A 22,489-nucleotide genomic window follows, 5' to 3' on the forward strand; every position below is an offset into this window, starting at 1 on the left:
ATTGAGTATTTTTGCATCGATATTCATAAGGGAAATAGGTCTGAAGTTCTCTTTCTGTGTCTTAGGTATAAGAGTAACTATGGCTTCATAGAAGGAATTCGGTAGTGCTCCATCTGTTTCAATTTTGTAATATAGTTTGAATAGTATTGGTATGAGGTCTTCTTTGTAGGTCTGATAGAATTTTGCACTAAACCTATCTGGACCTAGGCTCTTTTTGGTTGGGAGACTTTTAATGACTGCTTCTATTTCTTTGGGAGTTATGGGGTTGTTTGCATGGTTTATCTGTTTCTGATTTAACTTTCGTACCTGGTATCTATCTAGGAAATTGTCCATTTCCACCAGATTTTCAAGTTTTGTTGAATATAGGCTTTTGTAGTAGGATCTTATGATTTTTGGAATTTCCTCTGATTCTGTAGTTATGTCTCCCTTTTCATTTCTGATTTTGTTAATTTGGACACACACTCTGTGTCCTCTCATTAGTCTGGCTAAGGGTTTATCTATCTTGTTGATTTTCTCAAAGAACCAACTTTTGGTTCTGTTGATTCTTTCTATGGTCCTTTTTGTTTCTACTTGGTTGATTTCAGCCCTGAGTTTGATTATTTCCTGCCTTCTACTCATCCTGGGTATATTTGCTTCTGTTTGTTCTAGAGGTTTTATGTTTGCTGTCAAGCTGCTGATATATGCTCTCTCCTGTTTCTTTCTGCAGGCACTCAGAGCTATGAGTTTTCATCTTAGCACAGCTTTCATTGTGTCCCATTAGTTTGGGTATGTTGTTATGTTATGTATGTTATCTTCATTTTCATTAAATTCTAAGAAGTCTTTAATTTCTTTCTTTATTTCTTTCTTGACCATGTTATCATTGAGTAGAGTGTTGTTCAACTTCCATGAATATGTGGGCGTTCTTCTCTTATTGTTATTGAATACCTGCTTTAGCCCATGGTGGTCTGATAGTTTGCATGGGATTATTTCTATATTTCTGTATCTGTTGTGGCCTGTTTTGTGATCAATTATGTGGTCAGTTTTGGGGAAAATACCATGAGATGGGGAGAAGAAGGTATATCCTTTTGTTTTTGGATAAAACGTTCTATAAATATCTGTTAAGTCCATTTGGTTCATGACTTCTCTTAGTCTGTCTATCTCTCTGTTTAATTTCTGTTTCCATGATATGTTTATTGATGAGAGTGGGGTGTTGAAATCTCCTACTATTATTGTGACACCTGCAATGTGTGCTTTGAGCTTTAGTAAGGTTTCTTTTATGTATATAGGTGCCCTTGTATTTGGTGCATAGTTATTTAGGATTGAGAGTTCATGTTGGTGGATTTTTCTCTTTTGATGAATATGAAGTGTCCTTCACTATCTTTTTTGATGACTTTTAGTTGAAAATCAATTTTATTCAATATTTGAATGGCTACTCCAGCTTGCTTCTTCTGAACATTTGCTGGGAAAATTGTTTTCCAGTCTTTCACTCTGAGGTACTGTCTGTCTATGTCTCTGAGGTGTGTTTCCTGTAGGCAACAGAATGCAGGGTCCACATTGCCTATCTGGTTTTTTAATCTATTTCTTTTTATTGTGGAATTGAGTCCATTGATATTGAGAGATATTAAGGAATATTGATTGTTGCTTCCTGTTTTACTCGTATTTGGATGTGAGATTATGTTTGTGTACTTTTCTTCTCTTTGTTTTGTTGCAAGAGGATTGGTTTCTTTCTTTTTCTAGGGTGTAGTTTGCCTCCTTATGTTGGGCTTTACTATTTATTATCCTTTGTAGTGCTGGATTTGTAGAAAGATATTGTGTAAATTTGTTTTTTTCATGGAACATCTTGGTTTCTCAATCTATGTTAATTGAGAGTTTTGCTGGATAGAGTAACCTGGGCTGGCATTTGTGTTCTCTTAGGGTCTATATGACATCTGTCCAGGATCTTCTGGCTTTCATAGTCTCTGGTGAGAAGTCTGGTGTAATTCTGATAGGTCTGCCATTATATGTTACTTTATCTTTTCCCCTTACTGCTTTTAATATTCTTTCTTTGTTTTGTGCATTTGGTGTTTTCACTATTATGTTTTGGGAGGAGTTTCTTTTCTGATCCAATCCATTTGGAGTTCTGTAGGCTTTTTTACGTTCATGGGCATCTCTTTTTTTAGGTTAGGGAAGTTTTCTTCTATGATTTTGTTGAAGATATTTACTGGTCCATTGCCCTGGGAGTCTTCACTCTCTTCTATACCTATTATCCTTAGGTTTGATCTTCTCATTGAGTCCTGGATTTCCTGTATGTTTTGGACCAGTAGCTTTTACGTTTTACATTATCTTTGACAGTTGTGTTGATGATTTCTATGGAATCTTCTGCTCCTGAGATTCTCTCTTCTATCTCTTGTATTTTGTTGTTGATGCTTGTATGTACGGCTCCTTGTCTCTTCCTTTGGTTTTCTATATCCAGGGTTGGTTCCCTGTGTCCTTTCTTTATTGCTTCTATTTCCATTTTTAATTCTGTCACCTGTTTGTTTGTGTTTTCCTGTCATTCTTTCAGGGATTTTTGTGATTCCTCTCTATACACTTCTACTTGTTCATTTAGGAGTATATAAGGAGTTCATTATGTCTTTCTTGAAGTCCTCCATCATCATGATCAAATGTGATTTAAAATCTAGATCTTGCTTTTCTTGTGTGTTTGTATATTCAGTGTTTGCTTTGTTTGGAGAATTGTGCTCCGATGATGCCATGTAGTCTTTGTTTCTGTTGCTTGGGTTCCTGCACTTGCCTCTCGCCATCAGGTTGTCTCTGGTGTTACCTTGTTCTGCTATTTCTGACATTGGCTAGACTGTCCTATAGGCCTGTGTGTCAGGAGTGCTGTTTTTCTTTCAGTCAGTTATGGGAACAGAGTGTTCTGCTTTCAGGCATGTAGTCTTTCCTGTCTACTGGTCTTCAGCTGTTCCTGTGAGTGTGTGTCCTGAGTCCACCAGGCAGGTCACTTGGAGTAGAAAAATTGGTCTTACCTCTGGTCTGAGGCCTGAAGTCGCTCTTTGGGTGCAGCGTTTCAGCTCTCTGTGAGGGCAGCAACCAGAAGGGCCTTCCCTGTCTTTTCTTGGACCTCTGTGCACAGGGGGTCTAGATGGCACTAGGTGTTTTCCTTGAGTAAGAAATGTGGGCAGAGTGTAGTCTCTTCTGGCTTCCCAAGTGTGTCTGTCCCTCTGAAGGTTTAGCTCTCCCTCCCATGGGATTTGGGTGCAGGGAGCTATTGACCAGGTCCCTTCAGATCCCGGTGTTGTCTGGACCGCAGAGGACCTGCTGCTTGAGTGGCCCTATCTTCCTGTTCCCAGGGGCCCTATACAGTTTCCTCTTGGGCCAGGGATATGGGCAAGGGTGGGCAGTATTTGTGGTCTCTCCTGCCCTGCAGTTTCAGGAGTGCCCACCTGTCTGGGCGGTGAGCTCTCTCTCCCATGGGGTTTGGGGGCAGGGAGCTGTGGTCCGAGATCAGCGAGGTTTGTTCCCAATTCTTTATTGTCATTTTCTATAATGCTCCTGTAAATGTTGTTTCTCAAGCCTTTAAAGATTTTTTTTCACAAAATTCGATAGAGGTGTCGTTTATGTTATTCTGACTGCCAACATGAAAATTTGATTTGTTATCACTTCACATGTGTCTGAATGTTGGTCTGCAGCAGTAGTGAAAGAGATATTGGCAGCATGCATTGCATTGGCTTTTTATCATATGAAGTGGTTGAGTAGGAAGGTTTCTTGGAACTCTGTAACCTGGAGGAATTACTATGAATGGTAAAAGGGGGTGATTCACCAAACTCTGTAGCCGAGGGACCAGGCTGAGGATGATGACGAAGATGACAAGGAGTTGAAACATCTAGAGGTCCTCTAGAATCATGTTGTCCTCATGGCACCTGTGACACTCAGTAGACTGTGGGGGAAGAAAATACACAATTTCAAATTAGCTATTTCACAGAGCATTGTTAGCATATGCACTTTCTAAGCACAGTGTAGTTTTAGATTTCTTCTAAATGTCCTATTCTCCTAAGACATGTTCTGACCTGAGTTTTCAGCTATGTTCTTTTAAAAAAGTTCTCTAACACTAGAAGCTGAAAAAGAGAGTTCATGTTGCAGAATAAGGTCTATTGACTTATAGGAAAGGTTCTTTGTACTGGACAGAAGCAGATGGAAGTTAGGGTATATTAGTCAAGAGTAGCTTCTGTCTCATGACCTGCAAACCTGCCGGGAATCTTCCAATGGCCCTTTCTACTGTCGTGGTCTTTACCCATATTTCCCCTGACATTGATTCACTCAGTGATGTTGCATTCTAGAAAGTGAAGGAGAATATATGATATTTCTATTCTGGGCATGGGTTACTGTGCTTTCTACATTTTCAAGTTCTACATATATTTCTGAAATTTTTATACTATTTTACTTTTAAGATAAAAAAATTAAATTTAAATGGACAATGTTGGGAGTCAAATAGGAATAGAAAGGAATGACACTGAGCATAAATGGTCCAGTGTGGATAAGAGGATTATGGATCTCAGTTGTGTGGGACTAGTATGAGGTCAAGGTAAAGCCACCCTATCTGCATCCCACACAGAAACTTTTTGATTCATGTCAATGAAATTTTAATAAACAAAATTGAGGCCACTCAGTATTGATACAGGATCAAATTTAATGAAATATGAAATGATGGCCTTGGGATGATGATAAAACTGCCTTCCAATTTCCTCTTCTCTCTCCTGTTTCATTTGAGAAAAGAATGTGTCTATGGCAAGTGTAGACTCTGCTAGAACAAAGAGGATTCTTATAGTCCCAATTTTTGGTAATTTATTTTGCTGCAACAGAAAACTGTTACATGTTTTTAAGTAAAAGTTTTCAAAGCCACTCAGAGAAAATGTTTCCCCTTTTGTTTTGAGCATAGAAAAGTGAATTCTTTGATTACAAGGAATGGAAAGAAGATATTATGAACAAAATTGGAAGTTGGGTTTTAGTAGACATGGTCACTGAAATTAATCCCAAATGAAAGTCGTGGTTATACATAATGGGAAATGTTCCTTTCCCTCAAGAGTTTAGAATTTTTATTGATTTAATTACAGTAAGTTTCAAAACCGTTTCCAGAGTTAGTTTTTTGAGAATTAATTTAGCCCAGCAGTGGGGGAGGTTTATATATGTTACAATAGAAGATGTTTCAAATATAGGCCAAAGAGAGGCAGAATAATTGTTTCTATAGTAAACACTGTGGCTGTATCACATAGCACTTACATTCATAAGTAAAACTCTTTCTTTTTTTGTTTGGACAGTGATATCCATACATGTTTCCATATCCTGGTATCATAAAACTATTTGTGTGATATTGAGATACATGTGAGTCCTGCTCGGTGTTCATTTGCTTGAGTAATTTAGTATTGAGTACAGGTCTAGGCAGTGATTGTCTTGGTCTGCACTTGGTGAACACTCAATCTCCCACTTGCTGTGCTAACACCCAGTTTAGTGATTTTTCCAAAGCTTCAACATTAAAAATAATCACAGCTGGAAAGTGATGTAGGAAACAAATGCATTATGAAGGTGGAGTCTTCTGAGAGATGAAAGGTTAAGACTTGCTTCAGTGGCAGGGACAGGGATGTCTTTGAAGTGAGGTAGGAAGACTCTAGAACACAAAGGGCCATGTCAAGTAGAGGGACAATATGTTCTCTTGTTCCTCCACTGCTGATCCTAAGTCAAGTTGATCTTGAGGTGATATCTTGGAGACAATACCCATTCATTCATTCATTTGATGAGTTCTTTCCCTAATTTGTCATCTGACACTTTCCCTTCAGCAATCCCAATGTTTATGTTAACCCAAAAACTTGTCACTTAAAGGTCAGTTTTGTGAGCATTGATAGAAGATCCCACAGTTTATGGCCAGACATTTGTCTTTAGACACTACCTTGCATTTCTCTCTTGTTTCTTTGGTCAGTACTCTCCAATTTCATAGATGTTTCTGACATTCAAAGTGGACACCAACTTTCTTTCTTGCAGCTTTCTACCTCATTTCAGGCTCCCATATGTATCTGCAGTTGGCTCTTGTCTTTGTTCACAATTGGGGCAGCAGGTAGGAATGAATTCTCTTGTATAGGCCTTGGTGTAGGTAAAATCACTTCAGAGTTAAGAGACTGAATTGTCCCTTGTTCCTTGGGCGCTTGACTTTTTTTTTCTTTTAATCTGTAACTGTATGTCATCTCATTTAACTAGCATACTTCATTTAGAAAATGTCAACCCCTGTGTCCAGGCTTCCAACAGCATCCCAGAGCTTTGCACTTGTTCTTAGTTCTGTTTTGTCTGCTTTGAGTGTCTTACATCTTTCATTTGTATCATTATAATGACATTTTCAAACCCTGAAGTCAGCATTCTACTTTTGCTTCTTTCTTAACTGAAGTGTGCAGAGATTAAAGATATTCCTCGGACAATGAGCATCAGTTGGCATCAGACCTATTTTAAAGACCTTCTGCCTGGATCTTCTTAGTGCCTGCTTTTACTCTGACCTCATTCTTTCTCTTTTTTGCATCTCTGTAGTAAAGCTCAGGTGTATATGCTTTGTTCATGCCTTGTGGCCCCTCTCAGTCCTATTTGTCTCTCTCCTCCTAAATTCCCTATATCTTTTATTTATATTGTTGATGAACTATATGATTTCAAGATGCATCTATGTTACTAGTGCTATCTCAATCTTGTTATTTCATTGAGTCCTGATAGAGATTGGATAGAAGGTATTCCATTCTAAATGTTGATGACTGCATGGAAGTTCTTTCAGTAGTTTATTTTTAGTTTTCTAGGAATACAGTGTGAGACCAATAGTTCATGTTATTCTTATTTTTGATGCAACTTAGTATTGAGCTGGTCATATCTCTGTTTCTCTTTGGATATCCTAATATTGTTCTGAATATTATGCTGTACTATACTTTATGTGTATATATGTAATTTTCCTAATGATTTATTATAATCTTAGTGACTATTAAATTAAAACAGTTTTTTCACATTGAAAACTACAGCAGTTGATTGCTATTTCATTAGCAATTACAGCTTTTATATATTAGGAAAGGCAGATAAATAAAGTTAAAATGTCTGATGTAAAACTTAAGAAGAGAACATGAATGTTTGTGGCATGTAAAATTGATTGTCACCAGGAAGCATCATATAAGATCCTAGAGGCCAAATACTTAATACAGTGCCTTCTTCCTTTGGTGGCACAATGGCTGGTTATCATTATTTATAAAAATGATATGGCATTATTTGTCTCATGTCCTAAAACATGGTGTATACATAGTGCAGTGCATCTTAAAAGAATATTCTGATTTTTATATTGAGCTAAGTACTAGTGGTATGATATTGTCAATTCATAGCATTTAACTCTCAAATGATAAGGATACTTATTTTTGAGTTTTGACCTGATGAGGGACAATTGCTACAAATTTGTCCTTGGAGAGTTTGAGCAACAGTAGATTTTTTCTTTTAAAGCTGCTGGGAGAAGCAAAGGAGAGAACATGGAGACTTACGTTAAGATTCCTCCGTGTAGACTTAGAATCCAGGGGCCAACAGAGAGGCTTGTAGAGGACAGAAAAGTCCCAGAAGATCCCAGTCCTTCTCTCTGACTCCCAAGGAAGTGAACGGAACCTGGAGGCCATCTTGAAGAGCTGCAGACTCCAGAAACCTCGTATGCAAAAGAGCTGTATTGATTCCTGGAGACCTTTGTTATGTGTGACGTTCAACAGGATAAGCCCATATGATCTTGCCTGTTCGTTAGGATGTGTGCAGCAGAATGAACAGCCTTGATTAACAGGCGGCACATCACCAGCTGGGAATGAAAGGCTCCGTGGAAACCCATGGAAACACAATTAACAGAAAATCATCCAGCTCGGAGACAGCACATGCGCACCTCAGTGCCCTCTAAATGGTTAAATATTGATGCATTGTTTGGGTTCTTAAATTTTTTTCTTAGCTAAAAAATAAAGTGCATTCTTATGCTCATAAACAAATACATCAGTTGCTTAGGGGTTATGTGGAATTTGAATGCAAACAGCATATTGTAATAACACCCCAGAGTCTGATATTGTAGTCTGTTTCTTGAGAACACACCATGACAAATTTGGTTTTGCTACTGGTTTCCTAGGCAACTGGAACAATCTATTGTTGAGGACATAAAATAATATCCTTCTCAGACACTGAGCGTCTTGAACTAAAATGTAATTGATTTTGCATAAAATGTAGGATTACTGTGTCCTTTGTACTGGGTTGAGGTATTACAGCTGAAATGAACATGGTTGGAAATTATTTTTATTTTTTCAAATCAACCATTTTGCTTCTAATCATGACTTTGCAAAGGCACTAACATTCCTAGCAGTGTGGAACGTTCTATCTTGAACACCAGCATATTATTAAATAGAACTGTGCAGGTGCTGGGTAACTCTTCAGCATACACGAGTAATATTATTTATTTTGCATGTGGAAAGTGTACCATATGAAATTGTACGTGTCGGTGGCAGAGTCAGAATGTTTATTTTCCCATGTTTACTACACATCCATGTAGCCTTTGTGACATGTGCAAACAGAAGCCTGCCTGGTACCCTGTGTATACTTGAGTAAGAAATCAGGACAAAGACTCTGAAAATTCTATTTTAATTCCGTTTCTGTGGCTGGTTGACTACACTGCCATGGGCCAATTATTAGATCTCTAGTGTCTCAATATTTTTATCTAGAAAATGGGAATAATAACACCAGCCTCAAAGGGTATTATATGGCTAATTCCTTGATCTGTGTAAAGAGCTTTGAAGATAGAATATGCTAAATCTTATGATTGTTTTAAACTACATATGCAGCAGTATGTTACAGGCATAAAATTAGAGAGTGGTTTAATGAGCATAGCAAATTGGACTTCTCTGGTTCAGGATAAGAGAGTCTGGAGACCAAGCAAAGCTTTGTCTAGTTTACTGTTCCTGCAAACAGCATTTCCTAGAGTTATGCGGTAAGGGCTGGATTGCTTAGCAATTGATTTTGATGCCATCTTTTCAAGAAATACTGGCTTCCTGAGGAGGTTATAATGGTATGTTACAGGCACCCTTCTGATAGTGAACTTCATGCCCACCCCCTGATTCATTGGAAAGTTGATCTCCTTCCGAACAGATCTGTGGTGGCATTGAGGGCTGGATGGAGATTTTTCCAGATGGGAGCATTGCCTCCCAGAATACCTTGTTAGCACCTTTACCAGCAGAGGGTCCATCTCCCCTCACACCAGCAAGGGATTCCTTTTATAGGAAGTAAGATTGTTAGAGAAAAGACCCCTGCTCTTAGATGTGCTCTATTAATTCATTCACTCATACAACACGTATTGAAGATTTGCTATGGCCTAGCTACTATTTTAAATAAATCTATAGAGCAGTAGTAGTTTTCAACCTGTGGGTTGTGACCCCTTGGGTGGCATTTCAGATATACTTCATATCAGACACTTATATTATAATTCATAACAGTAGCAGAATTACAGTTCCGAAGTAGCAATGAACTAATTTTATGGTTGGGGGTCACCACAACATGAGACACTGTATCATAGGGTCGCAGCATTAGGATGACTGCGAACCACTGCTTTAGAGCTTAGAACAAAATGTTAAAATGTGGTGTCGGCTCCTAAGCTTTGTCCCATCAGCTAAAGGCAGGTGAAATATGCAATTCACGGTGGGACTGGGTGTTGCATGTGAGTTTCATGTATCTCGTAGACAAAAAGCTCTAGTTGGTTCAGGAGTATTTGAGATGGCAAATGAATTTGAGGAACAATTATTCACATTTGAGCTGGGTTTTATGAACAAGAAAGACTTCTAAAGATATTCCTGAGGAAAGGGAAGTTAGAAAAGACACAGTGTACAATTACTTGGAGAGGAAAAAGGAAACAGACACTAGATCCCAAGCAATCTAATGTGGTGGTGAATAATCCTAGGAGATAATCCTAGAACACAACTTAACGTAGCATTACTTTTGTGTAAAAATGATATGCCGTCAACAAACCAATGCCACTTCTTCTCTTCTCCCTGTATCCATACCACATAGGCACCACATCCGATGATGTGTATTGCATTATTGTTTGTTAAATATGTGTTAAGTAAGGGAAAGGATGTAGAAGGATATGAAACTGATGGGCATGAGCTTGCCCAATAGGCAGCAAATGGCTGCAGAGTGTCTCCTCTAAACATGAAGAACAGAAGTAGAGGGGGAGGAAGCATTGTTAGGACTTATGTGCACTTTTTACAGAGCAAGCTGTCATGTTATAAACCAGGGCAGTATTGACTTTGTAGAAAAATGGTAGTATAGCTTAGACATGATGCCTGGAAAGAGGCCATGGGCTGTGCTCACTGCCAAGATTGTACTTAGAAGGAACTGAGTGGACAGAGGCAAGCACCAAACATTTGGAGGAGTAGATGAAGAAGGTGGGTGACTGGGAGCTGAGTCTGGGATATCCATAGGCCAACCAGGACCAGGTTTCTAGAGCACTGGAAATTGGAGAATAAATGATGTGGAAAAAAAAAAGATTCCTCTGTGTACATTTACAGGTTGTTATGAATATTCTTAAGGGATGAATATGTACAGGGTTTTGTATGTCTAGTTAGGCAATTATATCTTATCAATTAGATCAGAGGTTATTGTGTTGTGTGTTCTTTCATGTGGTTAAATTCAAGAGATTATGTGGTGGCTGGAAATGCTAGGCCGCCACAGAATTGGGATGTATATTTCTGGCATGGTGGCAACCTGCCTTGGCAACTAGATGCATAGAGAGATTGTTGCCAGGCTCAGAGAGAAGCAGTGTGATTGGGATGGAGCAGAGCAGGTTAGAGGGTTTGCTGACTGTAATGAAAATATCTACCAGAAATCTTGGGGCACTGCAGTGCCAGATCTAATCCGGGATAAAAGACAACATTTTTTATAATTTTGCAGCAACAAGTTGCGAACCAAAGTGGTGGGCAAGAATCCACTAGTAATCCTAAGAGTTGAAAGTTTTATTTCCTAAGAGGGGGCCAGCGCCATGTTGAGTCACATGATGGCCCAAGTGCTGGAACCTTAAACAAAGAAACAGCCTAGTAGATTCCCTGCTGTGTGATAAGTAGAGGCAACTCAGAGAGTTAGAGATTTAAAAGCTTTTTATTAAAAAAAATTGTTTAGAAAGTCTTTCAGGATACTCATTTCCTTCTAATGTGAGCTCCACAGGAATTTTGGGTTAAAATCCTAGTTAGACAACCTACATCTGAAGGAGATGTGTTATTAGAATGTGATTAAGTTTGTTTTTATGAAGAAGAGAATACAGAGATTACCAGAATCAAAGCATGATTTAATAGACTAGATTTAACCATATACTGAATCATTTCATGTACAACAAATGTTTTCAAATCAGCTCTTTTTTAATTTTTAATTTTATTTTTCTTGGATATTTTATGTATTTACCTTTCAATGTTATCCCCCCTCTCCCTCCTCTCTTACCTCTCCCATAACCCCTCTCTCCCCAACTGTTTCTATGAGGATGTTCCCACTCTCACTCAGCCACCCCTACATCAACATCCTGGCATATCCATACATTGGGAAAATGAGACTTCACAGGACCAAGTGCTTTTCCTGTTGATGCTGGACAATGCTATCCTTTGCTCCATATATGGGTGGAGTCATGGGTCCCTCCATGTATACTTATGGATTGGGCATTTAGTCCCTGGGAACTCTAGTGGGATCTGGTTGGTTGATATTGTTGTTCTACCTATGGGGTTGCAAACCTCTTCAGCTTCTTCAGTCTTGCCTCCAATACCTCCATTGGGGTCCTTTTCTTCAGTTCAATGGTTAGCTGCAATTTTCCTCATCTCTATCTGTAGCCTTTAAAGATACACACATATCTGGCTCCTGTCAGCAAGCACTTCTTGGCATCAGCAATAGTGACTGCGTTTGGTGGCTGCATATGGGATGGATCCACAGGTGGGACAGTCTCTGTATGATCTTTTCTTCAGTCCCAGATCCACTGTTTGTGTATTTCCTCCCGTGAGTATTTTGTTCTCCTTCTAAGGATTGAAGCATCCACATTTTGGTCTTCCTTCTTCTTGTGTTTCCTATGATCTGTGAATTTTTCCTTAGGTATTCCAAGCTTTTGGGCTAATGTTCACTTACAAGTGGGTGTATACCAGATATGTTCTTTTATGACTGGTCTATCTCACTCAGGATGATATTTTCTAGTTCCATCCATTTGCCTAAAAATTTCAAGAAGTCATTGTTTTTAAGAGTAGAGTGTTACTCTGTTGTGTAAATGTACCACATTTTCTGTATCCATTCCCATGCTGAAGGACATCTGGGTCTTTTCCAATTTCTATCCGTTATAAATAAGGCTGTTATGAACATGGCTGAGAATGTGTCCTTGTTGTATGTTGGAGCATTTTTTGGGTGTATGTCCAGTAGTAGTATAGCTGGGTTTTCCGGTAGTATTATGTCCAATTTTCTGAGAAACTGCAAGACAGATTTCCAGAGTGGTTGGAGCAGCTTGCAATCCCACCAATAATGGAGGAGTGTTTCTCTTTCTTCACATCCTTGTAAGCACCTACAGTCACCTGAGATTTTGATCTTAACTATTATGACTGGTGTGAAGTAGAATCTCAGAGTTGTTTTGATTTGCATTTTCCTGATGACTAAGGATGTTGCACATTTCTTAGGTCCTTCTCAGATATTCAGTATTCTTCTGTTTAGAATTCTGTGTTTAGCTCTGTACAGCAGTTTTAAAGTGATTATTAGGTTATCTGGGGTGTAACTTCTTGAATTCTTTGTATATATTGGATATTAACCCTCTATCAGATGTAGGATTGGTAAAGATCTTTTTCCAAACATTTGGTTGCTAATTTCTCCTTTGGACAGTGTCCTTTGCCTCATAGAAATTTTAATTTTTGGTTTACCGGGAGTCCCACACCCTCGGATGCTGGCCCGCAGCAGTTCTCTGCTCCCAGACCCCGTGGGAGAGAGACCTCACCACCTGGTCAGGGGGGCACTCCTGAGGCTGCAGAGCAGAAGAGACCACCAACACTGCCCACCCCTGCCGACATCCCTGGCCCAAGAGGAAACTGTATAAGGCCCCTGGGTTTCCATGGGGGAGGGCCCAGGAGCGGCAGGATCCTTGCGCCTGAGACACCGCCTGAACCTGAAGGAACAGACCGGATAAAAAGTTCTCTGCACCCAAATCCCGTGGGAGGGAGAGCTAAACCTTCAGAGAGGCAGACACGCCAGCGAAACCAGAAGAGACTGCACTCTGCACACATCTCGGACGCCAGAGGAAAACACCAAACGGCATCTGAACCCTGGTGCACTGAAGCTCCCGGAAATGGCGGCGCAGATCTTCCTGGTTGCTGCCTCCACAGAGAGCTCGTGGGCAGCACCCCGTGAGCGAACTTGAGCCTCGGGACCACAGGTAAGACCAACGTTTCTGCTGCAAGAGACCTGCCTGGTGAACTCAAAACACAGGGCCACAGGAACAGCTGAAGACCTGTAGAGAGGTAAAACTACACGCCCGAAAGCAGAACACTCTGTCCCCATAACTGGCTGAAAGAAAACTGGAAAACAGGTCTACAGCACTCCTGACACACAGGCTTATAGGACAGTCTAGCCACTGTCAGAAATAGCAGAACAAAGTAACACTAGAGATAATCTGATGGCGAGAGGCAAGCCCAGGAACCCAAGCAACAGAAACCAAGACTACATGGCACCATCGGAGCCCAATTCTCCCATCAACACAAACATGGAATATCCAAACACACCAGAAAAGCAAGATCTAGTTTCAAAATCATATTTGATCATGATGCTGGAGGACTTCAAGAAAGATGTGAAGAACTCCCTTAGAGAAACACAGGAAAACATTAATAAACAAGTAGAAGCCTACAGAGAGGAATCACAAAAATGCCTGAAAGAATTCCAGGAAAACATAAATAAACAAGTAGAAGCCTACAGAGAGGAATCACAAAAATCCCTGAAAGAATTCCAGGAAAACACAATCAAACAGTTGAAGGAATTAAAAATGGAAATAGAAGCAATCAAGAAAGAACACATGGAAATAACCCTGGATATAGAAAACCAAAAGGAGAGACAAGGAGCTGTAGATACAAGCTTCACCAACAGAATACAAGAGATGGAAGAGAGAATCTCAGGAGTAGAAAATTCCATAGAAATCGTTGACTCAACTGTCAAAGATAATGTAAAGCGGAAAAAACTACTGGTCCAAAACATACAGGAAATCCAGGAATCAATGAGAAGATCAAACCTAAGGATAATAGGTATAGAAGAGAGTGAAGACTCCCAGCTCAAAGCATGAGTAAATATCTTCAACAAAATCATAGAAGAAAACGTCCCTAACCTAAAAAAAGAGATACCCATAGCCATACAAGAAGCCTACAGAACTCCAAATAGATTGGACCAGAAAAGAAACACCTCCCGTCACATAATAGTCAAAACACCAAACGCACAAAATAAAGAAAGAATATTAAAAGCAGTAAGGGAAAAAGGTCAAGTAACATATAAAGGCAGACCTATCAGAATCACACCAGACTTTTCGCCAGAAACTATGAAGGCCAGAAGTTCCTGGACTGATGTCATACAGACCCTAAGAGAACACAAATGCCGGCCCAGGTTACTGTATCTTGCAAAACTCTCAATTATCATAGATGGAGAAACCAAGATATTCCATGACAAAACCAAATTTACACAATATCTTTCTACAAATCCAGCACTACAAAGGATAATAAATGGTAAAGCCCAACATAAGGAGGCAAGCTATACCCTAGAAGAAGCAAGAAACTAATCATCTTGGCAACAAAACAAAGAGAAGAAAAGCACACAAACATAACCTCACATCCAAATATGAATATAACAGGAAGCAATAATCACTATTCCTTAATATCTCTCAACATCAATGGCCTCAACTCCCCAATAAAAAGACATAGATTAACAAACTGGATACGCAACGAGGACCCTGCATTCTGCTGCCTACGGAAACACACCTCAGAGACAAAGACAGACACTACCTCAGAGTGAAAGGCTGGAAAACAACTTTCGAAGCAAATGGTCAGAAGAAGCAAGCTGGAGTAGCCATTCTAATATCAAATAAAATCAATTTCCAACTAAAAGTCATCAAAAAAGATAAGGAAGGACACTTCATATTCATCAAAGGAAAAATCCACCAAGATGAACTCTCAATCCTAAATATATATGCCCCAAATACAAGGGCTCCTACATACGTAAAAGAAACCTTACTAAAGCTCAAAACACACATTGCACCTCACACAATAATAGTGGGAGATTTCAACACCCCACTCTCATCAATGGACAGATCATGGAAACAGAAATTAAACAGAGACATAGACAGACTAAGAGAAGTCATGAGCCAAATGGACTTAACAGATGTTTATAGAACATTCTATCCTAAAGCAAAAGGATATAACTTCTTCTCAGCTCCTCATGGTACTTTCTCCAAAATTGACCATATAATTGGTCAAAAAACGGGCCTCAACAGGTACAGAAAGATAGAAATAATCCCATGCGTGCTATCAGACCACCACGGCCTAAAACTGGTCTTCAATAACAATAAGGGAAGAATGCCCACATATACGTGGAAATTGAACAATGCTCTATTCAATGATAACCTGGTCAAAGAAGAAATAAAGAAATTAAAGACTTTTTAGAATTTAATGAAAATGAAGGTACAATATACCCAAACTTATGGGATACAATGAAAGCTGTGCTAAGAGGAAAACTCATAGCACTGAGTGCCTGCAGAAAGAAACAGGAAATAGCATAAGTCAGCAGCTTGACAGCACACCTAAAATCTCTAGAACAAAAAAAAAGCAAATACACCCAGGAGGAGTAGAAGGCAGGAAATAATCAAACTCAGAGCTGAAATCAACCAAGTAGAAAAAAAAAACAAGTTGGTTCTTTGAGAAAATCAACAAGATAGATAAACCCTTAGCCAGACTAACGAGACGACACAGAGAGTGTGTCCAAATTAACAAAATCAGAAATGAAAAGGGAGACATAGCTACAGATTCAGAGGAAATTCAAAAAATCTTCAGATCTTACTATAAAAGCCTATATTCAACAAAACTTGAAAATCTTCAGGAAATGGACAATTTCCTAGACAGATACCAGGTACCGAAGTTAAATCAGGAACAGATAAACCAGTGAAACAACCCCATATTTTCCTAAGGAAATAGAAGCAGTCATTAAAGGTCTCCAAACCAAAAAGGGCCCAGGTCCAGATGGGTTTAGTGCAGAATTCTATCAGACCTTCATAGAAGACCTCATACCAATATTATCCAAACTATTCCACAAAATAGAAACAGATGGAGCACTACCGAATTCCTTCTATGAAGCCACAATTACTCTTATACCTAAACCACACAAAGACCCAACAAAGAAAGAGAACTTCAGACCAATTTCCCTTATGAATATCGACGCAAAAATACTCAATAAAATTCTGGCAAATCGAATCCAAGAGCACATCAAAACAATCATCCACCATGATCAAGTAGGCTTCATCCCAGGCATGCAGGGATGGTTTAATATACGGAAAACCATCAACGTGATCCATTATATAAACAAACTGAAAGAACAAAACCACATGATCATTTCATTAGATGCTGAGAAAGCATTTGACAAAATTCAACACCCCTTCATGATAAAAGTCCTGGAAAGAATAGGAATTCAAGGCCCATACCTAAACATAGTAAAAGCCATATACAGCAAACCAGTTGCTAACATTAAACTAAATGGAGAGAAACTTGAAGCAATCCCACTAAAATCACGGACTAGACAAGGCTGCCCACTCTCTCCCTACTTATTCAATATAGTTCTTGAAGTTCTAACCAGAGCAATCAGAAAAGAAAAGGAGGTCAAGGGGATACAGATCAGAAAAGAAGTCAAAATATCACTATTTGCAGATGATATGATAGTATATGTAAGTGATCCCAAAAGTTCCACCAGAGAACTACTAAAGCTGATAAACAACTTCAGCAAAGTGGCTGGATATAAAATTAACTCAAATAAATCAGTAGCCTTCCTCTACACAAAAGAGAAACAAGCCGAGAAAGAAATTAGGGAAATGACACCCTTCATAATAGACCCAAATAATATAAAGTACCTCGGTGTGACTTTAACCAAGCAAGTAAAAGATTTGTACAATAAGAACTTCAAGACACTGAAGAAAGAAATTGAAGAAGACCTCAAAAGATGGAATGATCTCCCATGCTCATGGATTGGCAGGATTAATATAGTAAAAATGGCCATTTTACCAAAAGCGATCTACAGATTCAATGCAATCCCCATCAAAATACCAATCCAATTCTTCAAAGAGTTAGACAGAACAATTTGCAAATTCATCTGGAATAACAAAAAACCCAGGATAGCTAAAACTGTCCTCAACAATAAAAGGACTTCAGGGGGAATCACTAACCCTGAACTCAAGCAGTATAACAGAGCAATAATGACAAAAACTGCATGGTATTGGTACAGAGACAGACAGATAGACCAATGCAATAGAATTGAAGACCCAGAAATGAACCCACACACCTATGGTCACTTGATTTTTGACAAAGGAGCCAAAACCATCCAATGGAAAAAAGATAGCATTTTCAGCAAATGGTGCTGGTTCAACAGGAGGTCAACATGTAGAAGAATGCAGATCGATCCATGCTTATCACCCTGTACAAAGCTTAAGTTCAAGTGGATCAAGGACCTACATATCAAACCAGACACACTCAAACTAATAGAAGAAAAACTAGGGAAGCATCTGGAACACATGGGCACTGGAAAAAAATTCCTGAACAAAACACCAATGGCTTATGCTCTAAGATCAAGAATCGACAAATGGGATCTCATAAAACTGCAAAGCTTCTATAAGGCAAAGGACACTGTGGTTAGGACAAAACGGTAACCAACAGATTGGGAAAAGATCTTTACCAATCCTACAACAGATAGAGGCCTTATATCCAAAATGTACAAAGAACTCAAGAAGTTAGACCGCAGGGAGTCAAATAACCCTATTAAAAGTGGGGTAAAGAGCTAAACAAACAATTCACAGCTGAGGAATGCCGAATGGCTGAGAAACACCTAAAGATATGTTCAACATCTTTAGTCATAAGGGAAATGCAAATCAAAACAACCCTGAGATTTCACCTCACACCAGTGAGAATGGCTAAGATCAAAAACTCAGGTGACAGCAGATGCTGGCAAGGATGTGGAGAAAGAGGAACACTCCTCCATTGTTGGTGGGGTTGTAGACTGATACAACCATTCTGGAAATCAGTCTGGAGGTTCCTCAGAAAATTGGACATTGAACTGCCTGAGGATCCAGCTATACCTCTCTTGGGCATATACCCAAAAGATGCCCTAACATATAAAAAAGACACGTGCTCCACTATGTTCATCGCAGCCTTATTCAAAATAGCCAGATGCTGGAAAGAACCCAGATGCCCTTCAACAGAGGAATGGATACAGAAAATGTGGTACATCTACACAATGGAATATTACTCAGCTATCAAAAGCAATGACATTATGAAATTCGTAGGCAAATGGTTGGAACTGGAAAATATCATCCTGAGTGAGCTAACCCAATCAGAGAAAGACATATCGTATGCATTCATTGATAAGTGGCTATTAGCCCAAATGCTTGAATTACCCTAGATGCCTAGAACAAATGAAACTCAAGACGGATGATCAAAATGTGAATGCTTCACTCCTTTTTTAAAAGGGGAACAAGAATACCCTTGGCAGGGAAGAGAGAGGCAAAGATTAAAACAGAGACTGAAGGAACACCCATTCAGAGCCTGCCCCACATGTGGCCCATACATATATAGCCACCCAATTAAACAAGATGGATGAAGCAAAGAAGTGCAGACCGACAGGAGCCGGATGTAGATCGCTCCTGAGAGACACAGCCAGAATACAGCAAATACAGAGGCGAATGCCAGCAGCAAACCGCTGAACTGAGAATAGGATCCCCGTTGAAGGAATCAGAGAAAGAACTGGAAGAGCTTGAAGGGGCTCGAGACCCCATATGTACAACAATGCCAACCAACCAGAGCTTCCAGGGACTAAGCCACTACCTAAAGGCTATACATGGACTGACCGTGGACTCTGACCTCATAGGTAGCAATGAATATCCTAGTAAGAGCACCAGTGGAAGGAGAAGCCCTGGGTCCTGCTGAGACTGAACCCCAAGTGAACTAGACTGTTGGGGGGAGGGCGACAATGGGGGGAGGTTTGGGAGGGGAACACCAATAAGGAAGGGGAGGGGGAGGGGGATGTTTGCCCGGAAACCGGGAAAGGGAATAACACTCGAAATGTATATAAGAAATACTCAAGTTAATAAAAAAGAAAGAAATTTTAATTTTCTTAATCTTAGAGTATAAGCCACTGTTTATTATTTCCCTGTGCCAATGTGTTCAAGGCTTTTCCCCACATTTTCTTTTAGTTTTAGTGTCTCTGGTTTTATGTGGAGGTTCAAGAGCCACTTGGACTTGATCTATGTACAAGCTGATAAGAATGGATCGATTGGCATTCTTCTACATGCTGACCACCAGTTGAAAAAGCACCATTTGTGGAAAAAATCTGTCTTTTCCTCTGAATCCTTTTAGCTCCTTGGTCAAAGATCATTTGACCATAGCTGTGTGGGTTCATTTATGGGTCTTCAATTCTATTCTACCGATCTATCTGCAAGTCTCTGTATCAACCTCATCCAGTGTTTATCACTATTTGTCTGTAAATCAGCTGGATGTTAGGGATAGTGATTCTCCCAGAAGTTCTTTTATTGTTGAGGATATTTTGGGTATACTGGATTTGAATATGCCAATGCTTTTTCTAACTCTATGAAGAATTGAGATGGAATTTTGTTGGGGATTGCATTGCATATGTAGATTAGTTTTGTCAATATGGCCATTTTCCCATATCAATCCTGTCAATCTATGAGCATGGGAGATCTTTCCATGTTCTGAGATATTCTTCGATTTCTTCCTTCAGAGACATGAAGTTCTTGTTGTACAGATCTTTCACTTGCTTGGTTAGAGTCACCCCAAGGTATATTATATTATTTGTGACTATTGTAAAGGATGTGTTTCCCCAATTTTGTTCTCCGTGTTCATCTTTTGAGTAAAGTAAGGCTATTGATTTGTTGAGTTAATTTAATATACAGCCTCATTGCTGAAGTTGTTTCTAAGCTGTAGGAGGTTTCTGGTGTAACTTTTGAGGTCCTTCAAGTATATTATCATATCATCTGCAAATAGTGATATTTTGACTTTTTCCTTTCCAAATTGTATTTCTTTGACCCACTTCCCCACCCTACACCCTGACTGCTTTCTCTAGGACTTCGAGTATTATATTGAATAGATAGGGAGAGATTGGGCAGCCTTGTCTACTCCCTGATTTTAGCGGAATTGCCTCAAGTTTTCTTGAATATAGAGTTTTATAGTAGCGGCAGATAATTTTTTGAATTTCCTCAGTTTCTATTTTTATGTCTCTCTTTTCATTTGTGATGTCGTTAAATTGGATACTCTTTCTGTGCCCTTCAGTTTGTCTGGCTAAGGCTTTATCTATCCTGTTGATTTTGTCAAAGAACCAGCTCCTGGTTTTGTTGATTCTTTGTGTTGATTTTAATTTCTATTTAATTGATTTCAGTCCTGATTATGATTATTTCCTGCCATCTACTCTTCTTGGGTGTATTGCTCCCTTTTGTTCTAGAGCTTTAAGATGTGTTGTTAAACTTTTACTGTATGCTCTCTCCAGTTTCTTTTTGGAGACACTCAGAGGTATGAGTTTTCATCTCAACACTTCTTTCATTGTGTCCCATAGGTTTGGGTATATTGTTCTTCATTATCATTAAATTCAAGAAGTCTTTAATTTCTTTATTTTGTCCATGAATAAGTTATCACTGAATAGAGCGTTGTTCAGCTCCATATGTATGTGCACTTTCTGTTGTTTTACTGTGTGTCTGATTAATTTCTGTTTCCATGCTCTGTTTATTAGTAAGAGTGGGGTGGTAAAGTCATGGTAATAGAAATGAAATCAGTATAATTGTCCTTGACTGATATGGATCCCATCTATTGTTCTGAGCACTTCTTATGTCACACACACAAACACAGATGAACACACACACTATATAGGAAATTTATATACGTGTATATATAATAAATATGTGCATGTGATAAATAATGTATAGTATGTTGCTTGTATATGTCTGCTTGTGTATGTATTTGCAAATGAGAGATACAACTTTTTTTCCATAAAAGTTCTTTATGCCTTTTCTCTGTGACTCAGAAATACCATACAGACTTTTTAGCATAATCAGATTCCACCCATGCATACTTACCTGACTTTGTGTTTGCTATAAAATGGAAATGGGGGAATGGCTGCAACATTCAGCACTAAGGCATAGTGAAATTGCCTTACCTCTTTACTATGTTATTCTTGCTGAGAACCTCACAAATGATGTATCTCAAAGACTAGGTTGTACACGTATTTGAAAAAAAAAAAACCGCTTGAAGAAATGCCAGAGATCAATATAGGAAAACGTCATATTTTGTTATTTCATGTGATTACATGAACCTGAGCTCTTGGCCAATTTGTTCTTCAGATTGTTGCTTAAATTTCTCTTTCTTAAGCAGACAGTATTATTATTAAGAAAATAACAAGATACAGTATGCATAGATGGGCAGACTTGACTCTGTGGTGGTTTGCACTAGGGCAACCTAAGTTAACTGGAAAATAAAATGTTATGCTGAGAAAATAAAACAATTGCTGCCAAGTATCAGGGAGTTGGAGCCAGAAGGATGGTAGCAACAGTCATGGAAAATGGGAATCTTGATATGGAGTACTACTCACTATGAATCACGCATATTCAAATCACCACAACTGGTCTGCTATGTGTTACTATAGAAACATGGAAACAGAGGGAGTAGCAACATCATAGCTTTTCCCTTCAATTACACCAGGTGAGAAGGAAAACTAAATGTATTTGAGTCAGACATCATCAGTGGATAAATATACTTAATACAGAATAAAAATAGTATAAAATCGTATTTTTGTGTTTCATACAATTTTAAGGATGTTTAGAGGCAAAGAATTAAAGCAAGTTAATTAATTAAGTTTTCTGCTTGTTAGAAAACCAAATGTGCTAATAAAATATGATTCAGAGTTGTAGGAATAAAATGACAACCTCTATTTCCTGGCTTTCAGATACCGTCAGAAAGGGGACACAGTAGGATAAAAAGGAAAGATGACTATCGACCAGGTATCATGTGATTAGATGGATAATCTCAGGTAACCGTTAAGAACAGATTCACTGAAATCAATCTTAATTTAGGATAAAGAGAAAAATTCACTTTGTTGTTTAACTTTAATTAATTTATTAATTTTATTTTTTCTAATCATACTAGGTAGGCTGATACATTTCAGCAGATATCCTTAATCATTCCACAATGTTTGAAAATATTTTTCATGGAAGAAA

General features: G+C 38.8%; 1 long non-coding RNA gene across 1 annotated transcript; it reads left to right on the forward strand.

The window, feature by feature from the left end:
* Nucleotides 1-5,850: 5,850 nt before the first annotated feature.
* On the forward strand, nt 5,851-14,330 carry LOC148001263 (uncharacterized). The gene is made up of 2 exons (XR_015637334.1): nt 5,851-6,064; nt 7,465-14,330. It is a non-coding gene; the product is annotated as an uncharacterized LOC148001263 (long non-coding RNA).
* Nucleotides 14,331-22,489: the final 8,159 nt, after the last annotated feature.

The sequence above is a fragment of the Rattus norvegicus genome, chromosome 14 (assembly GCF_021556685.1).
Source record: "Rattus norvegicus strain SHRSP/BbbUtx chromosome 14, alternate assembly SHRSP_T2T, whole genome shotgun sequence".
NCBI classification, from domain to species: Eukaryota; Metazoa; Chordata; class Mammalia; order Rodentia; family Muridae; genus Rattus; species Rattus norvegicus.